The sequence below is a fragment of the Palaemon carinicauda genome, chromosome 7 (genome assembly GCF_036898095.1).
Source record: "Palaemon carinicauda isolate YSFRI2023 chromosome 7, ASM3689809v2, whole genome shotgun sequence".
NCBI lineage: Eukaryota > Metazoa > Arthropoda > Malacostraca > Decapoda > Palaemonidae > Palaemon > Palaemon carinicauda.
The window spans coordinates 113,881,841-113,901,958 of record NC_090731.1 but is presented as its reverse complement, the minus strand read 5'-3'; the positions used below and the strand labels follow the sequence as shown (position 1 = coordinate 113,901,958).

At 47.8% G+C, this 20,118-nt stretch overlaps 1 protein-coding gene across 1 annotated transcript in view; it reads right to left on the bottom strand.

The window, feature by feature from the left end:
- LOC137643984 (E2F-associated phosphoprotein-like) overlaps positions 1-19,632 on the bottom strand; it is a 393,029-nt gene extending 373,397 nt beyond the window's left edge. The window contains exon 1 of the mRNA XM_068376817.1: positions 19,432-19,632. The gene's annotated coding sequence lies outside the window, so the exon portion shown is untranslated. The remainder of the gene's footprint in view (positions 1-19,431) is intronic.
- Between the last annotated feature and the right edge of the window lie 486 nt (positions 19,633-20,118).

Genomic DNA, 20,118 nt, shown 5'->3' with positions numbered 1-20,118 from the left:
TATGAGCGAAGAAAGATCCAGCGAGGAGGAAATGTCTATTCCTTTCAGCCTGAAGGCCAGGCTTAAGGCTGAGCGATAGGTTTCCACCGCTGAGAGCGAAAGGCGCATTTCCTCCCCCCGATATACAATAACTCCGCTATTGCTGGAATAGTGGCACCAAGGGGAGAGGTACCTCTCCCACGACACCAACCACAGAAGACTCTTCACTTCGCCTGGTAGACCCCTGCGGATGACTTTCGCAGGTGTCGAGACATCCGCTCCGCAACTTGTTGCGGAACGCCTCTCTCTGTGAGGAGATGCTGGATGGTCTCCAGGCGTGAAGCCGAAGCGATGCTACGGCTTGTGGTAGATGTAGCAGTGTGGTTATTTGAGTAGCTCGTGTCGTGGGGGAAGCTCTCTCAGGAGTTCCGTCAGGAGATGCAGAAGTTCCGGGAACCACTATGCATGATGCCGCAGCGGAGCGATCAGAGTCATCGACAGGTTGACCGATAGTCTGGTCTTGTTGAGCCCCCTTCTCAACAGACAGAACGGTGAGAAGACGTAGACGTCGATGTTGTCCCACCGTTGTAGGAAGGCATCTTGCCAGAGTGCCTTGGGGTCTGGAACTGGGAGTAGTACAGCGGCAGCTTGAAATTCAAGGCTGTCGCAAACAGGTCCACAAGGTCAGGACTTGTTGGCTACCAGGGGGGGCCGAAGACCACTCGGTACTCTCTATCTATGAGGCCCTGCTCAGACTGTCGGAGAGCACATTCCTTTGCCCGGAATGAAGCGAGCCGATAGGGTATTGAGTAGACTTCGGTTCATCTCAGTATCTCTACTGCAAAATGAGAAAGCTGTTATGAAAAGGTACCTCCCTGCTTGTTGAAAAAAAGCCACTACCGTGGAGTTGTCGTTCACGGAGAGACTTGCCAGGGCCTGTTGGAAGTGTTGAAGGGCCAGAATACTGTACGGCCTTCATTCCTAGCAGATTGATGCGGAGGTACCCTTCTGGTTCTGACCATAGGCCTGATTCAGAACGTGCCACCCCCCCCCCCCCCCCCCCCCCTTTGTTTTATCGAATCCGAGAACAGCATCAAATGCGGGGGAAGGACGAGAAGATCCATTCCCTTGCAAAGGTTTCCGTAGGTCAACTACCACTGCAGGTCCATTCGTTCCGCAGGTCCCAAAGGGACCAGAATGTCCAGGGAATCGTTGTCTTGATTCCACCGGGACTTGGGCCGCCAGTGCAGAGATCTCATCCTGAGGCAGCCGTTGGAACTAGCCTGGCCAAGGAGGAAAGGTGACCTAGGAGGCGTAACCAAGATTGGGCTGGAAGCTCTCCTCGTCTGTGGAAAGGTTCTGCGACTCTCCTCAGCCTTGCTATCCTATCATTTGATGGGAAGGCTTGGAGACTGGAGTCTAATATCATGCCTACATATCCCAGTTGTTGAGATGGAAGCAGAGAAGACTTCTCGAGAATTACCATGATCCCTAGATCTTGGCGAAGTCCCAGAAGCTTGTCTCGGTGTTGAAGAAGGGTCGATTCCGAGACTGCCTGGGTTAGCTAGTCACCCAGAAAGCGAAGGCGACGGATGCCGCTCCTGTGTGGCCATGAAGATAACAGAGTGAACATTCTGGTGGACACCTGTGGTGCTGTGGAGAGATCGAAACACAGCACCTTGAACTGGTATATCTTGTTGTCTAGGCTGAATTTCAAGTACTTCCTGGAAGACGGATGGATTGGGATCTGGAAGTACCCGTCCTTCAGATCCAGTGTCACATGAAGTCTTGTGGTCTCACTACAAGCCTGATCGACTCTGCTGTTCCACGCTAAACGAAGTTTGTTCGACAAACTTGTTCAGGGCTGAGAGGTCGAGACAGGTCTCCAGCCTTCAGACGCTCTCTGAAGATTCTTCCTGCTCTTGCACGTGCCATGCTCTGCGTTTACGGGGTGAAGATCGTGATCTGGAAGTACGCGCTCCAGAAGACTCACCAGGTTGCCCGTGTTGCGGAAACCGACGGGAATCGCGGTCGAAATCGCCCTGGCGCTCGCGCGATGGTAAATCGTTGGTTTGCACGCGGGCGAACGTGGATGCACCCACGCGCAGGTGAGGGCGAGCGGGGTTGTAAGGCCGAGCGCTGGCGGTCGGGAGACCGATGGCGCGTAGGCGAGCAATGGCGCCTTGGCGAGAGATGGCGCGTTTCGGCGAGCGATGGCTCGCTGGCGGGAATCGCGCTGGTGCTCGCGCGATGGAAAACCGTTGGTTCGCGCGCGGGCGAACATGGGTGCGCATGTGCGCGGTCATAAGGGCGAGCGCAGCGGCCGGGAGACCGATGGCGCGTAAGCAATCGATGGCGCGTTTTGGCGAGCGAATGGCTCGTAGGAGAGCGAAGGCACGTTGGCAAGCGGTGGCGCGTAGCGACCGATCGCGTACAGGAGATTTAACGCGTGGGCGCGTAGGAAACCTATGACGATTGAAGCGTTGGCGCGTTGAAAACGCTTGCGCGCCGGCGAAGAATCGCGCGGGCGCGTAGGAGATCGCTGGCGCGTAAGGAGAACCCAGGGGTGCCTGTGAGCGCCCGTGCGCTAGCTTAGGTGTCTCCTGGGCGACGCGGTGAAGTGGAAACGTGCTGGTGCGTTGGCGCGCTGGAACTGGAACCGCGCGTGGGCGCGAAACTTCAGAAGGGCGCTGCGAGTCCAGAAGAACCTGTGAGCGCCTGTGCGCTAGCGTAGGAACTTCTTGAACGGCGCGTGACGAGGCAAGAACCAGGAGATCGTAGGAGCGTAGTTGCGTGGCCAGAAGATATGCGGGGCCAGACGATATCAGCGAGGGTGCAGAACCAGAGAGATCGTCGGCGAGGAGGCGAAGGAATAAACTCCTTGCCTGCGCCCAGATCCGAAGATCGTGGGCGAACGTTGGCGCGTATTGCGCACATCAGGAAAGGGGGCGCAGATGCGCGCTGGCGAGCAGGTGAACGTGGAGTTCAGTGAAGAAATAATCTCCCTGCTTGCGCCCAGATACGGAGATCGTGGGTGCGAGGGCGAACGTTGGCGCTCATTGCGCACATCAGAAAAGGGCTATCAGATATGCGCCGGCGAGCAGGCGATCGTGGGCGTTCAGGAGACCGTTGGTGCACATGGCGCGTAGCCACACAGAAGGTCTCAGAAGAGTTGGCGATCAGGAGGAGTGTTGATTCAGCAGAAGTCTGGTCCACAGCAGGAGGGCATTTGCGAACTACTGCGCGCGAGCGCGCAGGAGAACGAGGTTGCACAGGTAAAAACCTGGCACAAAAGGGACTTACTCACATTGTGAGATAAGCCCTTTGCCCCGAAGGGACAGGTGCCCGTTTGGAAAACGGGGTGGAGTGGCGCCCACTGCGCTTCTGCGTCCAGGAACGGAGAAGGAAGACAAGAAGATCTCACAGGTGTCGCAGATCGTGAATGAACTGCCGACAGGACTAGCGAAGCAGCTGCAACGGTCTGTTCTCGCCGAGGAGGATCCTCTGCGGCTGAAGATGAAGACGACCACGGACAGGAGCACCATCATCAGTCCTCCGAAGAGGAGTCTCTGTTAGTGAACTCCCCCGAGGGGGAGAGACACTCGCAGGAGAGACCGTTGGACTCAGCTGCCCCCTCGAAGGATGTTCGGAGGGGGAAACTGAGCCTTCAGCAACAATAGCAGGGGAGTCCTCCGAAGAGGAGTCTCTAAGAGTGTCCTCTCTCGCGAACGAGAGAGGTGAACACTTCGTAGAAGAGACAGGAAGAACTGATGAAGGCGCCCCTTAGGGCCGTTGGATCAGCAAGCTGACCATAAAGAGCAACCCTCCGAAGAGGAGCTCCTGCAGCTGCTCAGCCCCTTGAGCGTAGCTGCAAGTGCGACCGCTCAGCACCAAGAGCATAATCGCACGAACTCCATGGTCCGGCCTTGCAACCGCTCAGCCCCTTAAGCATGGTTACAAAAGCGGTCGCTCAGCACCAAGAGCATAACCGCCCGAGGACCAGAAATTATCAAGGTAAGAGAAGTTGGCCCACCTGAAGGGGAAAAAACTCATACCTGGGAAGGGAACCTCCCTCGGAAGGGAAGTTACCCACCCATGGAGGCGAACCTCCTGAGCGTTCTAAATGAACTAAGGAGCTGACAGTTGTCACGGGAGAACTTCTAGGAGAAGGGAACACGCCCATGACGAAGTCGTAGAGGAGGCGGCAACAGCAGACTCCCCAGGCCCCAACAGGACAGCTCTGCTTCGTTGGCACATTAGGCAAACGAAAAACTAGATAGTTAACTGTGAAAATAAAACAATTAGTTAACATTTATTCCCCCGGGGGAACTCCGAAGAGGAACCCCTGAAGGAAAAGAACACAAGAATTACGCACCAGGAATGCGCCCTCCTTCCCCACTGACACTCACGGGAAGGGGGGAAGGCGGAGTACTGTAACAAAACAGAATTATAACAATTATAATTATGTAATTCAGCTAAGAATGTTCACTAATAGTAAGAACGAATGAACCCCGAAGGAAAGCGTTCTACAAAGAAGCTCAAAAGTTAACAAATACAATTAGATTTAATTAAAAATAATTGAGACAAAATAAACGGAGTAGCAACTCATCCCGCAACGGGAAGGAAGCTACCATAATACGTAGTAGAAATAAAAAGGGTGAACGACCTCAACGAGAGAGAGAGAGAGACCGTAGTCAAACTAATCTCCCATGTTCCCTACGCTGATAGACCAAGTTCCCCGTAGGGAAGGAGGAACAGCGGAGAAACAGATTAATAAATAAAGTCCAGTGATAACGATTCCCCACGGCACCCGCCGAAGGACCAAGGGAGAGATCGCGACCCATGAAAGGACACCGTGGTGGCCTGGGACCACACGGAGAAGTTGTCGTACAATTGAGTGGACTTCCTACACACACACACACACAGCACAAACACATGAAAAGGAAACTTACTGTATTTCTATACTCAAATATATACATAAACATAAGAATGTTTACATATATATTAAGTATAAGAAAAGTAAGTAATTAAGTAAGACAAAACATTAATGGCTGCCATGCGAGGACGGGACAGAGACGTCTGTTCATCGTCCGAGCCAAAAGTGAAGTGAAGCAGTTCACCGGTGTGTGAGGGGGGGAGGGGTAGCTAGCTACCACTCCCCTACCCCCTTGCTAACTAGCGCGGGGGTAATTAACCCTCGTTAAAATTCTAATGGCTCGTCATTTCAGCTACGCCGAAAGTAAACCCTATGTAAATAGCGTGGTTTGTATTCCAGTTACGGAACAAGTTCATTTTTAACGTCAGATTTTGTGGCTCCGGAGGCCCCTTCACAGAGTCACGGTGCCGTTGTTTTGTCTGGACGTTCCAGACGTGACGTGAGTGCTGCTGCTCCCGTTATCATTGCTGACGTTTCTGATCTGACGTTGCCGACGTCACGTTCTGATCCTTGTGTTCGGGATCCTAACTTTAGTGTGTTACAGGACATGCAGTCGAAGCTGTCCACCTTAATGCAGGCCTACGGTCCAGCTCCTGTTCGACAGGAACCCTCGATTGCAGAGCGTCACGGTTCTGCTAAGCGTGACGCTTTTCATCAGCCTTCTAAGCGTGAAGCTTTACGTCACGCTGACGTGACCTTGCTTTCAAACGTGACGCCAATCGCCAGCCTCGACGTGACGTCGAGCGTCAGTCTTTGCAGTCCAGCCGTGACGTCGAGCGTCAGTCACTGCAGTCACGACGTGACGTCGGACATCAGCCACTGCAGTCACGACATGACGTCGAGCATCAGTCACTGCAGTCACGACGTGACGTCGACCCTCCTGCCTTGCCTGTTACTCATCGGCAGGTTGATGTAGGCTGTCAAGCTTTGCCTTCTCGACCTCCTATGGATTTGCCTTCTCGCAAGAATATCGTTCTGTCAGATGAAGTTTACTCTGAGGAGGAAGCTGATGACCCTCTTTCCAGTAATGTACCAAGGATCCTGTCGGAAGAAGAGGAACCTAGAGTTGCACAACAATCTCTAGATTTTAAGAAAATAATTACTGTTTTTAAACAAGTTTTTCCGTCTCATTTTGTTCCTGTTGCTCCACGCTCGCCTCCTTCAGAATTCACTTTAGGCTTGACTGCTACAGCTCCCTCTTATACAAAGTTAGTACTCTATCGGTCTTCTAAGAGGGCCTTGCGTCTGCTAGGAGACTGGTTGGAGACCAAAAGAAGTCTTGGAAAGTCTTCCTTTGCCTTTCCTCCATCTAAACTTGTTTCTCGTTCGAGCATCTGGTATGACACAGGAGAAGTTCTTGGCTTGGGAGTACCTGCCTCTGCCCAGGGGGACTTCTCAAGCCTGGTAGACTCTCCTCGTCGTCTAGCCATGAGACGCTCCAAAGTGTTGTGAACCACTTCGGAGCTTGACCATCTACTCAAGGGAGTCTTCCGTGCATTTGAAGTCTTCAACTTTTTGGATTGGTCGTTGGGGGCCTTGAGCAAGAAGGTATCACCTTCTAATAATGATGCTGTTGTCCAGATTATGTCCTATATGGACAAAGCTATAAGAGACGGATCTAACGAACTTGCTGCCATTTTTACTGCAGGTGTACTGAAGAAGAGGGAGTCATTGTGCTCGTTCCTTTCCATGGGAGTTATTCCATGTCAGAAGTCGGAGCTTCTTTTTGCTCCTCTCTCGCGTTCACTGTTTCCCCAAGATCTTGTCAAGGATATAGCATCATCTCTTGCCTTGAAGGATACTCATGATTTAGTTGCTAAAACAGCTCGCAAAGTTTTTCCATCTTCTTCCTCCAGCAGCAAACCAAAGTTGGATACCCCTGCTTCTAGATTTATTCCTCTCTTTCGTGGCTGCCTCCAACAGAATCAACTCTCGTTCTGATGGAAGACGAGGTAAGAGAAGGGGGGCCAGATCCAGCCGTGGCAGAGTCTGACTGCCCACAGCTTCAGACAGCAGTAGGGGCCAGATTGAAGAACTTCTGGCAGGCGAGAAGGGGCGCGGACCAATGGTCTGTCCTCTTGTTGAAGGAGGGTTACAAAATTCCTTTTGTAAAGAAACCTCCTCTTGTTCGAAATTCTGTAGATCTCTCTCCTAGGTACCGAGAGGAAGCAAAAAGACAGGCCTTACAACTTCAGGTGTCACTTTTGTTAGAAAAGGGGGGGCGGTGGTGAAGGTCCTGAACCATCAATCTCCAGGCTTTTATAACCGTCTCTTCCTGGTTCCAAAGAACACAGGGGGCTGGAGACCAGTGCTAGATGTGAGTGCACTCAATATGTTCATCTTGAAAACAAAGTTCACGATGGAAACTTCCAAATCTGTTCTAGCAGCAGTAAGGAAAGGCGACTGGATGGTCTCTCTCGATCTCCAGGACGCTTACAGTACTTCCATATCCCTATCCATCCGACCTTCCAACGTTATCTAAGGTTCATGTATGGGAAAGAAGTGTACCAGTTTCGAGCTCTGTGCTTTGGCCTCAGCACTGCTCCTCTAATATTTACAAAGCTCATGCGGAATGTAGCGAGCTTCCTACATTCGTTAGGTGTCAGAGCCTCCCTTTACCTAGACGACTGGTTAATCAGGGCGTCATCATTAAACCGCTGTCTGAAGGATCTCAAATGGACGTTGGACCTAGCCAAGGAATTGGGTCTCCTAGTAAACAAGGAGAAGTCACAACTGACTCCGTCCCAAAATATTCTCTATTTGGGGATGGAGATACGGAGTCTAGTTTTTCAGGCTTTTCCATGGCCCACAAGACTAGAGCAAGCTCTCTTAAAGATTCATCATTATCAGAAGAAGAGCAGTTGTTCTGTAAGATTATTGATGAGTCTGTTGGGAACTCTATCGTCGCTGGAGCAGTTTGTCTCCCTGGGAAGAGTCAATCTACGCCCTCTCCAGTTTCACCTCAACCAACATTGGGACAAAGAGAAGGGCTTGGAAGCAGTTTCCATTCCACTCACGAACACAATCAAGACTTGCTTGAAATGGTGGGACGTCAACCTCAGACTTCCGGAAGGTCTCTCTCTTGCCCACAAGAACCCAGACCATGTGTTGTACTCAGACGCCTCGGACTTGGGGAGGGGAGCAACTCTAGGCAAACTAGAGTGCTCGGGCCTTAGGTCCAAAGACCAGGTAAAGCTTCATATCAACCACAAGGAGCTACTTGCAGTTCGTTTGGCCTTGCAAAGTTTCGAAGGTCTGATTCGGAACAAGGTGGTACCAGGTAAACACGGACAACACCACAGCGTTAGCCTACATCTCCAAACAAGGCGGGACCCACTCGCAGTCCCTTTACTTAACCGCAAGGGATCTCCTAGTTTGGTCAAAGGAAAGAAACATCTCCCTTCTTACAAGATTCATTCAGGGAGAAAGGAATGTGATGGCAGACTGCCTCAGCAGAAGAGGACAAGTCATCTCCACGGAATGGACGCTTCATCAGGAGGTGTACGAAAAACTATGGAGGATATGGGGTCGTCCTGCCATAGACCTGTTCGCGACCTCGTTAACGAAGAGACTTCCAACTTACTGCTCTCCAGTTCCAGATCCAGAGGCAGTCCACATAGATGCGTTCTTACTGGACTGGTCTCACCTGGAAATTTATGCGTTTCCTCCCTTCAAAATCCTTCACGAAGTTCTGCAGAGGTTCGCCTCTCATGAAGGGACCAGGTTGACGTTGGTTGCTCCCCTCTGGCCCTCAAGGGAATGGTTCACCGAGGTACATCAATGGCTGGTGGACATCCCAAGAAGTCTGCCATTGTGGTTGGATCTTCTCCGACAACCTCACATGAAAAGATTCCATCAAAGCCTCCCCGCGCTTCGTCTAACTGCCTTCAGACTATCGAGAGACTCTCTAGAGCTCGAGCGTTTTCAAAGGAGGCAGCTAGAGCTATTGCCAGGGCAGGGAGATCCTCTACCATCAGGATCTACCAATCCAAATGGGAGGTATTTCGAGATTGGTGCAAGACCACCTCTGTTTCCTCATCCGATACCACTATAGCGCAGATCGCGGACTTCCTGCTAAACCTTAGAAACAACCGTAACTTTTCTGCCTCTACTATTAAAGGTTACAGGAGCATGTTAGCTGCAATGTTCAGACACAGGAACATGGATCTATCGAACAATAAAGATCTTCAAGACCTTCTCAAGTCTTTCGAGACTTCCAAGGAGCATCGGATTATGACTCCAGCCTGGAACTTGGATGTGGTACTTAAATTTCTCATGTCTCAGAGATTTGAACCTCTGCACTCAGCCTCTCTCAAAGACCTTACTCTGAAAACTCTTTTTCTAGTGAGTCTTGCTACTGCAAAGAGAGTTAGCGAGGTGCATGCCTTCAGCAAGAAGATTGGCTTCTGTTCTAATAAGGCAGTATGCTCCTTGCAGCTTGGTTTCCTGGCCAAAAATGAGCGACCATCTCATCCATGGCCTAAATCTTTGGAGATTCCCAACCTGTCGAATGTGGTTGGTAATGAAATTGAAAGAGTTTTGTGTCCTGTAAGAGCACTTTAATTTCATCTTGACAGAACCAAAAATTTACGAGGTGATTCAGAGGCTCTATGGTGTTCAGTCAAGAAGCCCTCCTTACCGATGTCGAAGAACGCCTTATCATATTTTGTCAGATTTTTAATTAGAGGGGCTCACACTCACTGCAGTGAGACTGACCTTAAATTATTGAAAGTTAAGACTCATGAAGTCAGAGCAGTGGCAACGTCAGTGGCTTTCAAGCAAAATCGATCCCTAAGAAGCATTATGGACGCAACCTATTGGAGAAGTAAATCTGTGTTCGCTTCACATTATTTAAAGAATGTCCAGACTCTTTTTGAGGACTGCTGCACGTTGGGACCATTCGTAGCAGCGAGTGCAGTAGTGGGTGAAGGTTCTACCACTACATTCCCTTAATCCTAATACCTTTTTTCTTCTCTTGAAACTATTGTTTTTTGGGTTGTATGTGGAGACTGAGACAGTCTTCCACAATCTTTTGATTTTGGCAGGTGGTCAAACTTGTTTCTTTAGAGCACCCAGATCAAGGGTATTGGTGGAGGTCCTGTCATAGGGGTGGTCACCCCAGATATGACAGCTCCTAGAGGTCTTTCAGCCCCCTGAGTGGATTGCTGGGCTTCATAAGGATAGCGGAGTAATGAGGCAGAGTATCATCAAAGTCAGCTTCCTTATCAGGTACTAATCCTCAAGTTTGTTTTATATCAAAACTCTTGAGTTATATTCCTATGATAATGCTGGTCTCTTACCCTCCACCAAGGGTGTCAATCAGCTATATATATATCCACCGGCTAAGTTAAATGTTTAAAAACGATATTTTCATATTAAAATAAATTTTTGAACATACTTACCTGGTGGATATATATAATTAAACTCCCTCCCTTCCGCCCCTCTAGAGACCCTACGTTCAGAGAAAACCTGAGGATGTGAGGAATAGTTACAGTATCCTGGCGAGTGGTGGCGCTAGTGTACACCCAGTAACCCAACCTACGATCGCCAGCGAGTTTTGAATTTGCTGCCAGACCGTCGGAGACGTTAGCTATATGTATATCCACCGGGTAAGTATGTTCAAAAATTTATTTTAATATGAAAATATCACATTTCTGAAACATGATATTTTAATTATAAAATAAATTTTTGAATATACTTACCCGGTGAATATATAATAGCTGCTGCTCAGCAGCTCGACAGAAAACACACTCAAAAACTCGCGAGCGATCGCTATGAAGGTTGCGGGTGTGCCCACCAGCGCCAACTATCGGCCAGATACCACTCCTGCATGTAAACAAACCCTTCAATTCTTCTCGTCCCGCTGCGTCTCTATTGGGGAGGAAGGGAGGGCCCTTAATTTATATATTCACCGGGTAAGTATATTCAAAAATTTATTTTATAATTAAAATATCATTTTTAAATATTTAACTTAGCCGGTGAATATATAATAGCTGATTCACACCCAAGGGGGTGGGTAGAGACCAGAGTTAATTAAGTTTACAGCGTATATGCTAAGAGTTTTTGACAGTTATCAATATAACAAAACCAAAATATATAGGTACCTGGTAAGGAAGTTGACTTAGACGATTACTCTGCCTTGTAAGTCTGTCTTCCTCACGAAGCCCAGCGATCCTCTTAGGATGCTGAAAGACTCCCAGGAGCTGAAGTATGAAGGGTTGCAACCCATACTAACAGGACCTCATCAAACCCCTAATCTGGGCGCTCTCAAGAAATGACTTTGACCACCCGCCAAATCAACCAGGATGCGAAAGGCTTCTTAGCCTTCCGTACAACCCATAAAAAACAATATTAAAAACATTTCAAGAGACAGATTAAAAAGGATATTGGAATTAGGGAAGTGTAGTGGTAGAACCCTCACCCACTACTGCACTCGCTGCTACGAATGGACCCAGTGTGTAGCAGTCCTCGTAAAGAGTCTGGACATCTTTCAAGTAAAATGACGCGAACACTGACTTGCTTCTCCAAAAAGTCGCGTCCATGATACTTTGCAGAGATCTATTTTGCTTGAAGGCCACGGAGGTTGCTATAGCTCTAATTTCGTGCGTCTTAACCTTAAGCAAAGATTGGTCTTCCTCACTCAAGTGGGAATGAGCTTCTCGTATTAAAAATCTGATAAAATATGACAAAGCATTCTTTGACATAGGTAAGGATGGTTTCTTAACCGAACACCATAACGCTTCAGATTTACCTCGTAATGGCTTAGTACGAGCTAAATAGAACTTAAGAGCTCTAACGGGACATAACACTCTTTCCAGTTCGTTGCCTACGATCTCTGATAAGCAAGGAATATCAAAAGATTTAGGCCAAGGACGAGAAGGCAGTTCATTTTTGGCCAGGAAACCAAGTTGAAGAGAACAAGAGGCTTTTTCTGTAGAAAAGCCGATGTTCTTACTGAAGGCATGAAGTTCACTGACTCTTTTAGCCGAGGCCAAGCACACCAGGAAAAGAGTCTTAAGAGTGAGATCCTTCAGGGAGGCTGAATGTAATGGCTCAAACCTGTCTGACATGAGGAACCTTAGGACCACGTCTAAGTTCCATCCAGGAGTAGCCAAACGACGTTCCTTAGAGGTTTCAAAAGACTTAAGGAGATCTTGTAGATCTTTATTGTTGGAAAGATCTAAGCCTCTATGCCGGAAGACCGAAGACAACATGCTCCTGTAGCCCTTGATCGTGGTAGCTGAAAGGGAGCGAACTTTTCTCATTATCAGCGATTTGGGCTACCGAGGTACTGGACGAGGATACAGATGCTGACTTGCACCAGTTTCGGAAGACTTCCCACTTCGACTGGTATACTCTAATGGTAGAAGCTCTCCTCGCTCTTGCAATCGCACTGCCTGCCTCCTTCGAAAAGCCTCGAGCTCTAGAGAGTCTTTCGATAGTCTGAAGGCAGTCAGGCGAAGAGCGGGGAGGCTTTGGTGTACATTCTTTACGTGGGGCTGACGTAACAGATCTACTCTTAGAGGAAGACTTCTTGGAAAGTCTACCAGCCATCGAAGTACCTCGGTGAACCATTCTCTCGCGGGCCAGAGGGGAGCAACTAACGTCAACCTTGTCCCTTCGTGAGAGGCGAACTTCTGCAGTACCTTGTTGACAATCTTGAATGGTGGGAATGCATATAGGTCCAGATGAGACCAATCTAGAAGAAATGCGTCTATGTGTATTGCTGCTGGGTCTGGGACTGGAGAGCAATAGATTGGAAGTCTCTTGGTCATCGAGGTTACAAAGAGGTCTATGGTGGGTTGACCCCAAGTCGCCCAAAGACTCTTGCACACGTCCTTGTGGAGGGTCCATTCCGTAGGAATTACCTGACCCCTCCGACTGAGGCAGTCTGCTAAGACGTTCAAGTCACCCTGGATAAACCTCGTTAACAGGGAGATGCCTCGATCTCTTGACCAAATGAGCAGGTCCCTTGCGATCTCGTACAGCGTCAGGGAGTGGGTGCCTCCTTGCTTGGAAATGTATGCCAAGGCTGTGGTATTGTCGGAGTTGATCTCTACCACCTTGTTTCGAAGGAGACTCTCGAAGTTCATCAAGGCCAGGTGGACTGCCAAAAGCTCCTTGCCGTTGATGTGCATGCTCCTCTGACTTGAGGTCCACAGACCTGAGCATTCCCGACCGTCCAGGGTCGCACCCCAACCCAAATCCGACGCGTCCGAGAATAGTACGTGGTTTGGGTTCTGAACTGCTAGGGAAAGTCCCTCTCTCAGACTGATTTTGTCGTTCCACCAATTCAGGCATGCCTTTACTGGTTCGGAGATCGGGATTGAGACCGTCTCTAGCGTCTTGTCCTTTTTCCAGTGAAAAGCTAGATGGAACTGGAGAGGTCGAAGGTGTAGCCTTCCTAGCGAGACAAACTGCTCCAGGGATGATAGAGTTCCTACTAGACTCATCCAATTCCTGACTGAGCATCGTTCTCTCTTCAACATCAGTTGGACTTTGAGCAGGGCTTGCTCTATTCGGGGGGCAGACGGAAAAGCCCGAAAAACTGGACTGCGAATCTCCATCCCTAAATACAGTATAGTTTGGGATGGAATCAGCTGGGACTTTTCCAGGTTGACCAAAAGTCCCAATTCCTTGGTCAGATCCAATGTCCAATGAAGATCCTGCAGACAGCGATGACTGGACGAGGCTCTGAGAAGCCAGTCGTCCAAGTATAGGGAGGCTCGGATTCCCGATAAATGGAGGAATTTTGCTACATTCCTCATAAGCCTCGTAAACACGAGAGGAGCAGGACTTAGGCCAAAGCATAGGGCCCGAAACTGGTATACCACATTGTTGAAAACAAACCTCAGAAAAGGTTGGGAATCTGGGTGTATGGGGATGTGGAAGTATGCGTCTCTTAGGTCGAGAGAGACCATCCAGTCTCCCTTTCTGACCGCTGCTAAGACTGATTTCGTGGTCTCCATGGTGAACTTTGTCTTAGTAACAAAGACGTTGAGTGCACTGACGTCTAGCACCGGTCTCCAACCTCCTGTCTTCTTCGGTACTAGGAAGAGACGGTTGTAAAACCCCGGTGATTGAAGGTCCAAGACTTTCACCACCGCTCCCTTCTCTAGCAAAAGAGACACTTCTAGTTTCAGGGCTTGTCTCTTTGACTCCTCTCGGTACCTGGGAGAGAGGTCGATGGGGGAAGTCGCTAGAGGAGGTATGCGTACAAATGGAATTTTGTACCCCTCTCTGAGCAACCTCACAGATTGTTGGTCTGCGCCCCTCTTCTCCCAGGCTTGCCAGAAGTTCTTCAGTCTGGCTCCTACTGCTGTCTGAGGCTGCGGGCAGTCAGACTCTGCCACGTGAGGACTTGGCTCCTCTCTTCTTTCCTCTCTTTCCCTCGGCACGAGTACTTCCCCTGCTGGGAGCTCTGCCACGAAAGGGTGGAATAAATCTGGACGCCGGAGTGTCTATCCTAGGTCTTGCAGAAAAGGATGTCGAAGGAGTCCCTTTGCGAGCAGAGGACGCAACCAAGTCATGGGTGTCCTTCTGCACGAGTGAAGAAGCTATGTCCTTAACCAATTGTTGCGGGAACAAAAACTTAGATAAGGGAGCAAAGAGCAGTTCAGATCTCTGACAGGGAGTAACTCCTGCCGACAGAAAAGAGCAAAGGGACTCTCGCTTCTTTAGGACTCCCGACGTAAAAGAGGAGGAGAGCTCATTGGAACCATCGCGGATGGCTTTATCCATACAGGACATAATAAGTAAGGAGACATCTCTATCAGCCGATGAGATTTTCCTACTTAAGGCTCCCAAACACCAGTCAAGGAAGTTGAAAACTTCAAAGGCTCTAAAAATGCCTTTCAGCAGATGGTCAAGGTCCGAGGAGGACCAACTAATCTTCGAGCGTCTCATGGCTAGGCGGCGGGGAGAGTCTACAAGACTTGAGAAGTCGCCCTGGGCAGAGGTAGGGACTCCCAAGCCGAGAACTTCTCCCGTGGCATACCAGACGCTCGATCTAGACGAGAGTTTAGACGGAGGGAAGGCAAAGGCCGTCTTCCCCAAACTCCTCTTGGTTTCCAACCAGTCGCCTAAAAGCCGTAAAGCTCTCTTGGATGAGCGAGAGAGCACAAGTTTTGTAAAGGCTGGCATGTCAGCAGGTACGCCTAGAACAAACTCAGACGGCGGCGAGCGAAGAGCAACAGCGACGAAGTGATCGGGAAACAACTCCTTAAAAATTAACATGACTTTCTTAAAGTCCATTGATGGAGGAACTGTTCTGGGTTCGTCTACATCCGAAGGATGATCCTCAGGCTGAGGGTCAGCAACGTCCTCATCTGAAGGATCCTCATCTGACAACTGCTGAGAAACAAGCAAAGGGGTTGGCAATGCTTGACACGCAGCGTCCACACGCACTGGTGCATTAGTAGCGGACCAGGACGCAACGTCATGTAACTGCTTGACAGTCTGTGAACTGTCAACAACAACAGGTGCGTGAGGACGCACGGCGTCCACTCGAGACTGTTTTGACTGCCTAGTCTGAGCAGTCAAAACAACTCTAGACTGCGGTGGTTGACACTCAGCGTCAAAACAAGTCAACTCCGATGGTTGGCGAACGTCCTGAACGTCAACAGGAGCATTAGCAAGTGGCCTAACGTCCAAATGCGGCTGAAAATCCACACGAGACCGCATCGAGTGAGGCTCTACATAACGTGACTGACGTGACTTAGCTACGCCAACGTCAACAGGACGCACAAAGGTTCGTTTGGGCGGCTGAAGGCCAGGATCTCGATGAGATAAACGGCTAGGCTCAACGAGAACCTTATCGGCAGAATAGTCTTCCATAAGGGAGGCGAGCTTAGTCTGCATGTCCTGCAGTATAACCCATTTAGGGTCCACGGGAATGGGTGCGGTAAACGACGGGGTTAACGTCTGAGACGGCACAACCTTGCCTACACCAAGACTTTCTGAGCCTGTGTAACGTTGCTGCTTAGGCAGCGAGCAGTCATCCGATGACTGCAATGGGTCAGAACTGTCCCAATGACTACATCCAGGACGCTGGACCTGTCCTGAAGGGACCGACTTTCGCTTAAGGGGCCTAGAAACCTTGCTCCACGGTTTCTTATGCGAAAAGCCTTCGGAAGACGAGGAGAAAATGGGCTCTCTCGTCTTATGGTAGGGGGGATCTTGGTGAGATACGCCTGATACCATAGAGGGAACGTCTGTTCGCTGATCAAGGCCTCTCGAACTCATAAGTCGTACGACATTACTTCTCCCCTGGGCTTGGGAGCTTGCAAGAGGTCTCGGACTAGGTGAACGACAGGCACGAACAGACGAACCCTCGGTCGCAACACTGTTCACAACACTTTGCGCACTAATCACTTTCCCACTATTTTCCGCTGTGGCACTCTGACACTTAAGCTCTTTAACGTCAGCCATGAGTTGATTACGATCAGTTGCTAACGCTTCAACTCTTTCCCCCAAGGCATGAATAGCACGTAACATGTCTTGCATAGATGGTTCCTGAGTGCCAGAAGGGGGGTTAGGTACAACCACTACAGGGGAAGGATTAGGTTCAGGGGCATGTGGAGAGGAAAAATCTACTGACCTAGAGGAACTCCTCCTTACCCTATCTCTCTCTAGCCTACGTGCATACTTATCGTATTCGAGCCAATCGAATTCCGAAAGGCCCACGCATTCCTCACACCGATCTCCCAATTGACAGGTTTTACCCCGACAATTGGAACACACAGTATGTGGGTCGAGAGATGCCTTTGGAAGACGCCTATTACAGTCCCTAGCATTACACTTACGAAATCTAGGTACTTGTGAAGGGTCAGCCATTTTGAATTAGTCAAAGAAAGTCCAAAAAACAATCCAAGTCATCAACAATTAAATCTGTTCAATAAAGAGTTCAAGAGTTTAAGTTGAGGAAAAACACCTGCACTGCGAAAGCTCAAACCAAAATGAAGTACTTCACCAAATATGTTGAGAAAACTCCAGGTTATACAGCGAGTATTGATACGTCTTGTCGTCAAGGTCGACAGAGAAGAATTGAAGGGTTTGTTTACATGCAGGAGTGGTATCTGGCCGATAGTTGGCGCTGGTGGGCACACCCGCAACCTTCATAGCGATCGCTCGCGAGTTTTTGAGTGTGTTTTCTGTCGAGCCGCTGAGCAGCAGCTATTATATATTCACCGGCTAAGTTAAATATTTAAAATATTCATTTGCGACGGGAACAAGTGTCATTTTCGAAGACAGCGGAATTTTTTCTGTTGAAAAAAATAGTTTTTTCCTGAGGTTACATTACCCTGTAATACAGTACAATAATACCCAAAAACCATTAGACTTAAGAGGAAAACATTTTGAACAGAAAATATATGTTATCCTGTAGTAAATAATGTCATTTCACTGAATTTACCTTCATTTCATTACAACCAAACTGAAAAGACAGTTCGACAAAACTTCTGTATGATGAAGTTAGCCAAAATGTTTGTTGCTTGCGATTGAAATAAATGTCAAATTGGTAAAATTACATGTCAAATTTGGTTAAATCACGTTATTTACTACAGGAAAACATATATTTTCTGTCCGGAATGATTCCCTGACAGTAAGTAAAACTCTACCACTAAGACTATGACCTGTTGTGGTTTGTGACCTGGGAAGGGGGACCCAACTAGTTCTGTGACCTGGTACCTACACGGTTAGGTTAGGAGGGTATGTTAGGTACTGTAGCCTAATAAAAATCTCGAAAGTGTTAAATAATCACGTTTTGTCCTGTTTTCGCACACTCAAAGACGCAGGTTCCCACCTATGTCCGTCGGGAATGGGGGTCCAGAACGTGAGAACAGCTTACTTGCAGTGGAAATGAAGGTCAAATTCGTTGAAAGCACATTATCATCTAATGCTGAAAAATGTGCTTTTCCTATTAGAAATGTTGTCCCGTGTTGTTCTATCATTTTACCATAAATATTTTCTTCGGGATTCTTACTATAATAACTTTGATGGTTGCGCTTTCATATTCCGGTAAAGTTGTACTGTATTACAAGAATGTCATTTTCGAAGAGAGCGTAATTTTTTTCTAAGAAAAAGTAGTTTTTTTCCTAGGTTACATTGCCCTGTATTATTACAGTTTCAACCATTATGGGAAATCTATTATAATATATTTCCTGAGTAAAGCAAGTCTTTTGTAGTATTTCTGTTTAATATTATCTGTCGCAAATGCCTAGTTCTTTATATATTGACGATCAAACTCACGCTACTCATGTCTTCCTCCCAGATTTTTTCTAAGTCTGTTGTTATTGTTGACTGTGTCTTGTATTTGCTTAAATGAGCCCTGTAACCACTATAATCCGCAGACAAACTAGTCCACTATGAAGTCTTACACGTTTGGCCAATCACAGCGCCTATCCACTATGACGTCATACATGTTTGGCCAATCACAGCGCGACAATACATTATCTTACCCAGGCATTTCATTTCGTTCAGGCATTTCATTTCGTTCTTAGACATGGAGGCCATAGCAAGCACGTCATCTCATGTTGCACAAGAAGTTGAAATCCCATCTTCTTGTCCTGATTGTTTCCTAACTTACAATGAATTTATTGTAACTTATTCGGGGAATATTGAAAAACTAGTGGATTTGTGCCAGAGATACAATTTAATTTTACAAAATAAAAATTGTCCTGCATGTCAAGGAACCTTCGCAACGGCTTCACGTTTTCTTCAAAGCAGCAGCACATCTTTATGAACCAACAGTTTAAGGTAAGCTTCATTAATTTATAGAGTATATTATAATGGTGATAGTATAACGATGTATACAGCAGTACCATCACTTTGGATTTGGTTTGATGGATGTGTTAGGTAGTGGCCGTAAGGGGGGGGGTCGCAGGGGCTAGGCCTAGGTAGGGGTACAGGGTCCTAGGTTAGGTGGTTTTATTAGGTTCGGTAGTGTCCCGAAAATCACTGTGGCCTTAAGGGGGGGTTGCAGGGAGGCGGAGCCCCCACCCCCAGTAGGCCTAGGTAGGGGTACAGGGCCCTTAGGCTAGGTTAGGTGAGTTTATTAAGTTCAGAAGTGCCCTGAAAATCACTGTGCCCTTAAGGGGGGGTCGCAGGGGGGGCGGACCCCCCCCCCCCCCCCGGTAGGGGTATAGGGGGAGGGGTGGAGGAAGGATAAGTATTCATTTATTGCAAATATCATTTGACACCCCCCCCCCCAACCCAAAACCCCGGTTCCCACCTGGTGTCCCCCATAATTGTTGGGATGAAGTAGGGTCTTTCTGCATTCTGGAACAACTTGTTGTTTTAACTCCAATTACATAGTAAATCTCTAAATCGGATGGTTTGCTGTCAAAATAAACGTTAAATCCGTTGGAACTACACTATTTCTGATGCAACAAATATATTTTTATTCCAGTTTCCCCATAATGGTTGAAACTGTAATTTTACCCACTACAAAACTACCCATATTCCAACACAACACTTGTCATTGACTAACTTTGCCAATTATCTTTTTAATAAATTACCTTTGGTTTTCAGTATTAATTCTAATAAGGTTAAAGCGCCCAGTTCAGTTTAGTTCAGTTCAATTTAGTTGTTGGGCGGAGGGATTCGCCTTTCCATCGGCACCTCCTTGGTTTTCTTTCTTATTCTAATTCTTTTATTTTGTTCTCTCCCTTTTTCCACATTTGATAAATATATTCTTTTCTTTTCTCTATTCCTTCTTTCTTGAACAGCACGTTTCCTATTATCTTCTTCTTTTCTTCTTTATGCGACTGTTGTAATTCCACTATTTTTCTTCTTTCGTCGCTGAGGTCTGGACAGTCAAGAATGAAATGGGCGAGGTCTTCATTAACTGCCCCACATAGCTTGCATTCTACCCTACCTCCTACTGCATGTCATTTCCTATCATTTAATTTCAAATAGTTGGCCCTAGCTCTATAGGCTACATAATAATAGAATCAGGTTTATCACAAAACATTTCTTCTCATATTTGACCTTTTTCTTGTTTGTATATTTCTAAACAATTTTTATCTTTTATCTCATCCCTCCACTTTTTACCATCTACTTCTCTAATTTTGGCCTTGAGCTCTTCTCTTCCCATTCTCCTAAAGGTTCTATCGTTCATTTCCATATCTTTCATCCATTTCCTAGTCTCTTTCATCCACCTGTTATTTTAATTTTCTTCCAGAATTGTCTTCAGCAAATCATTT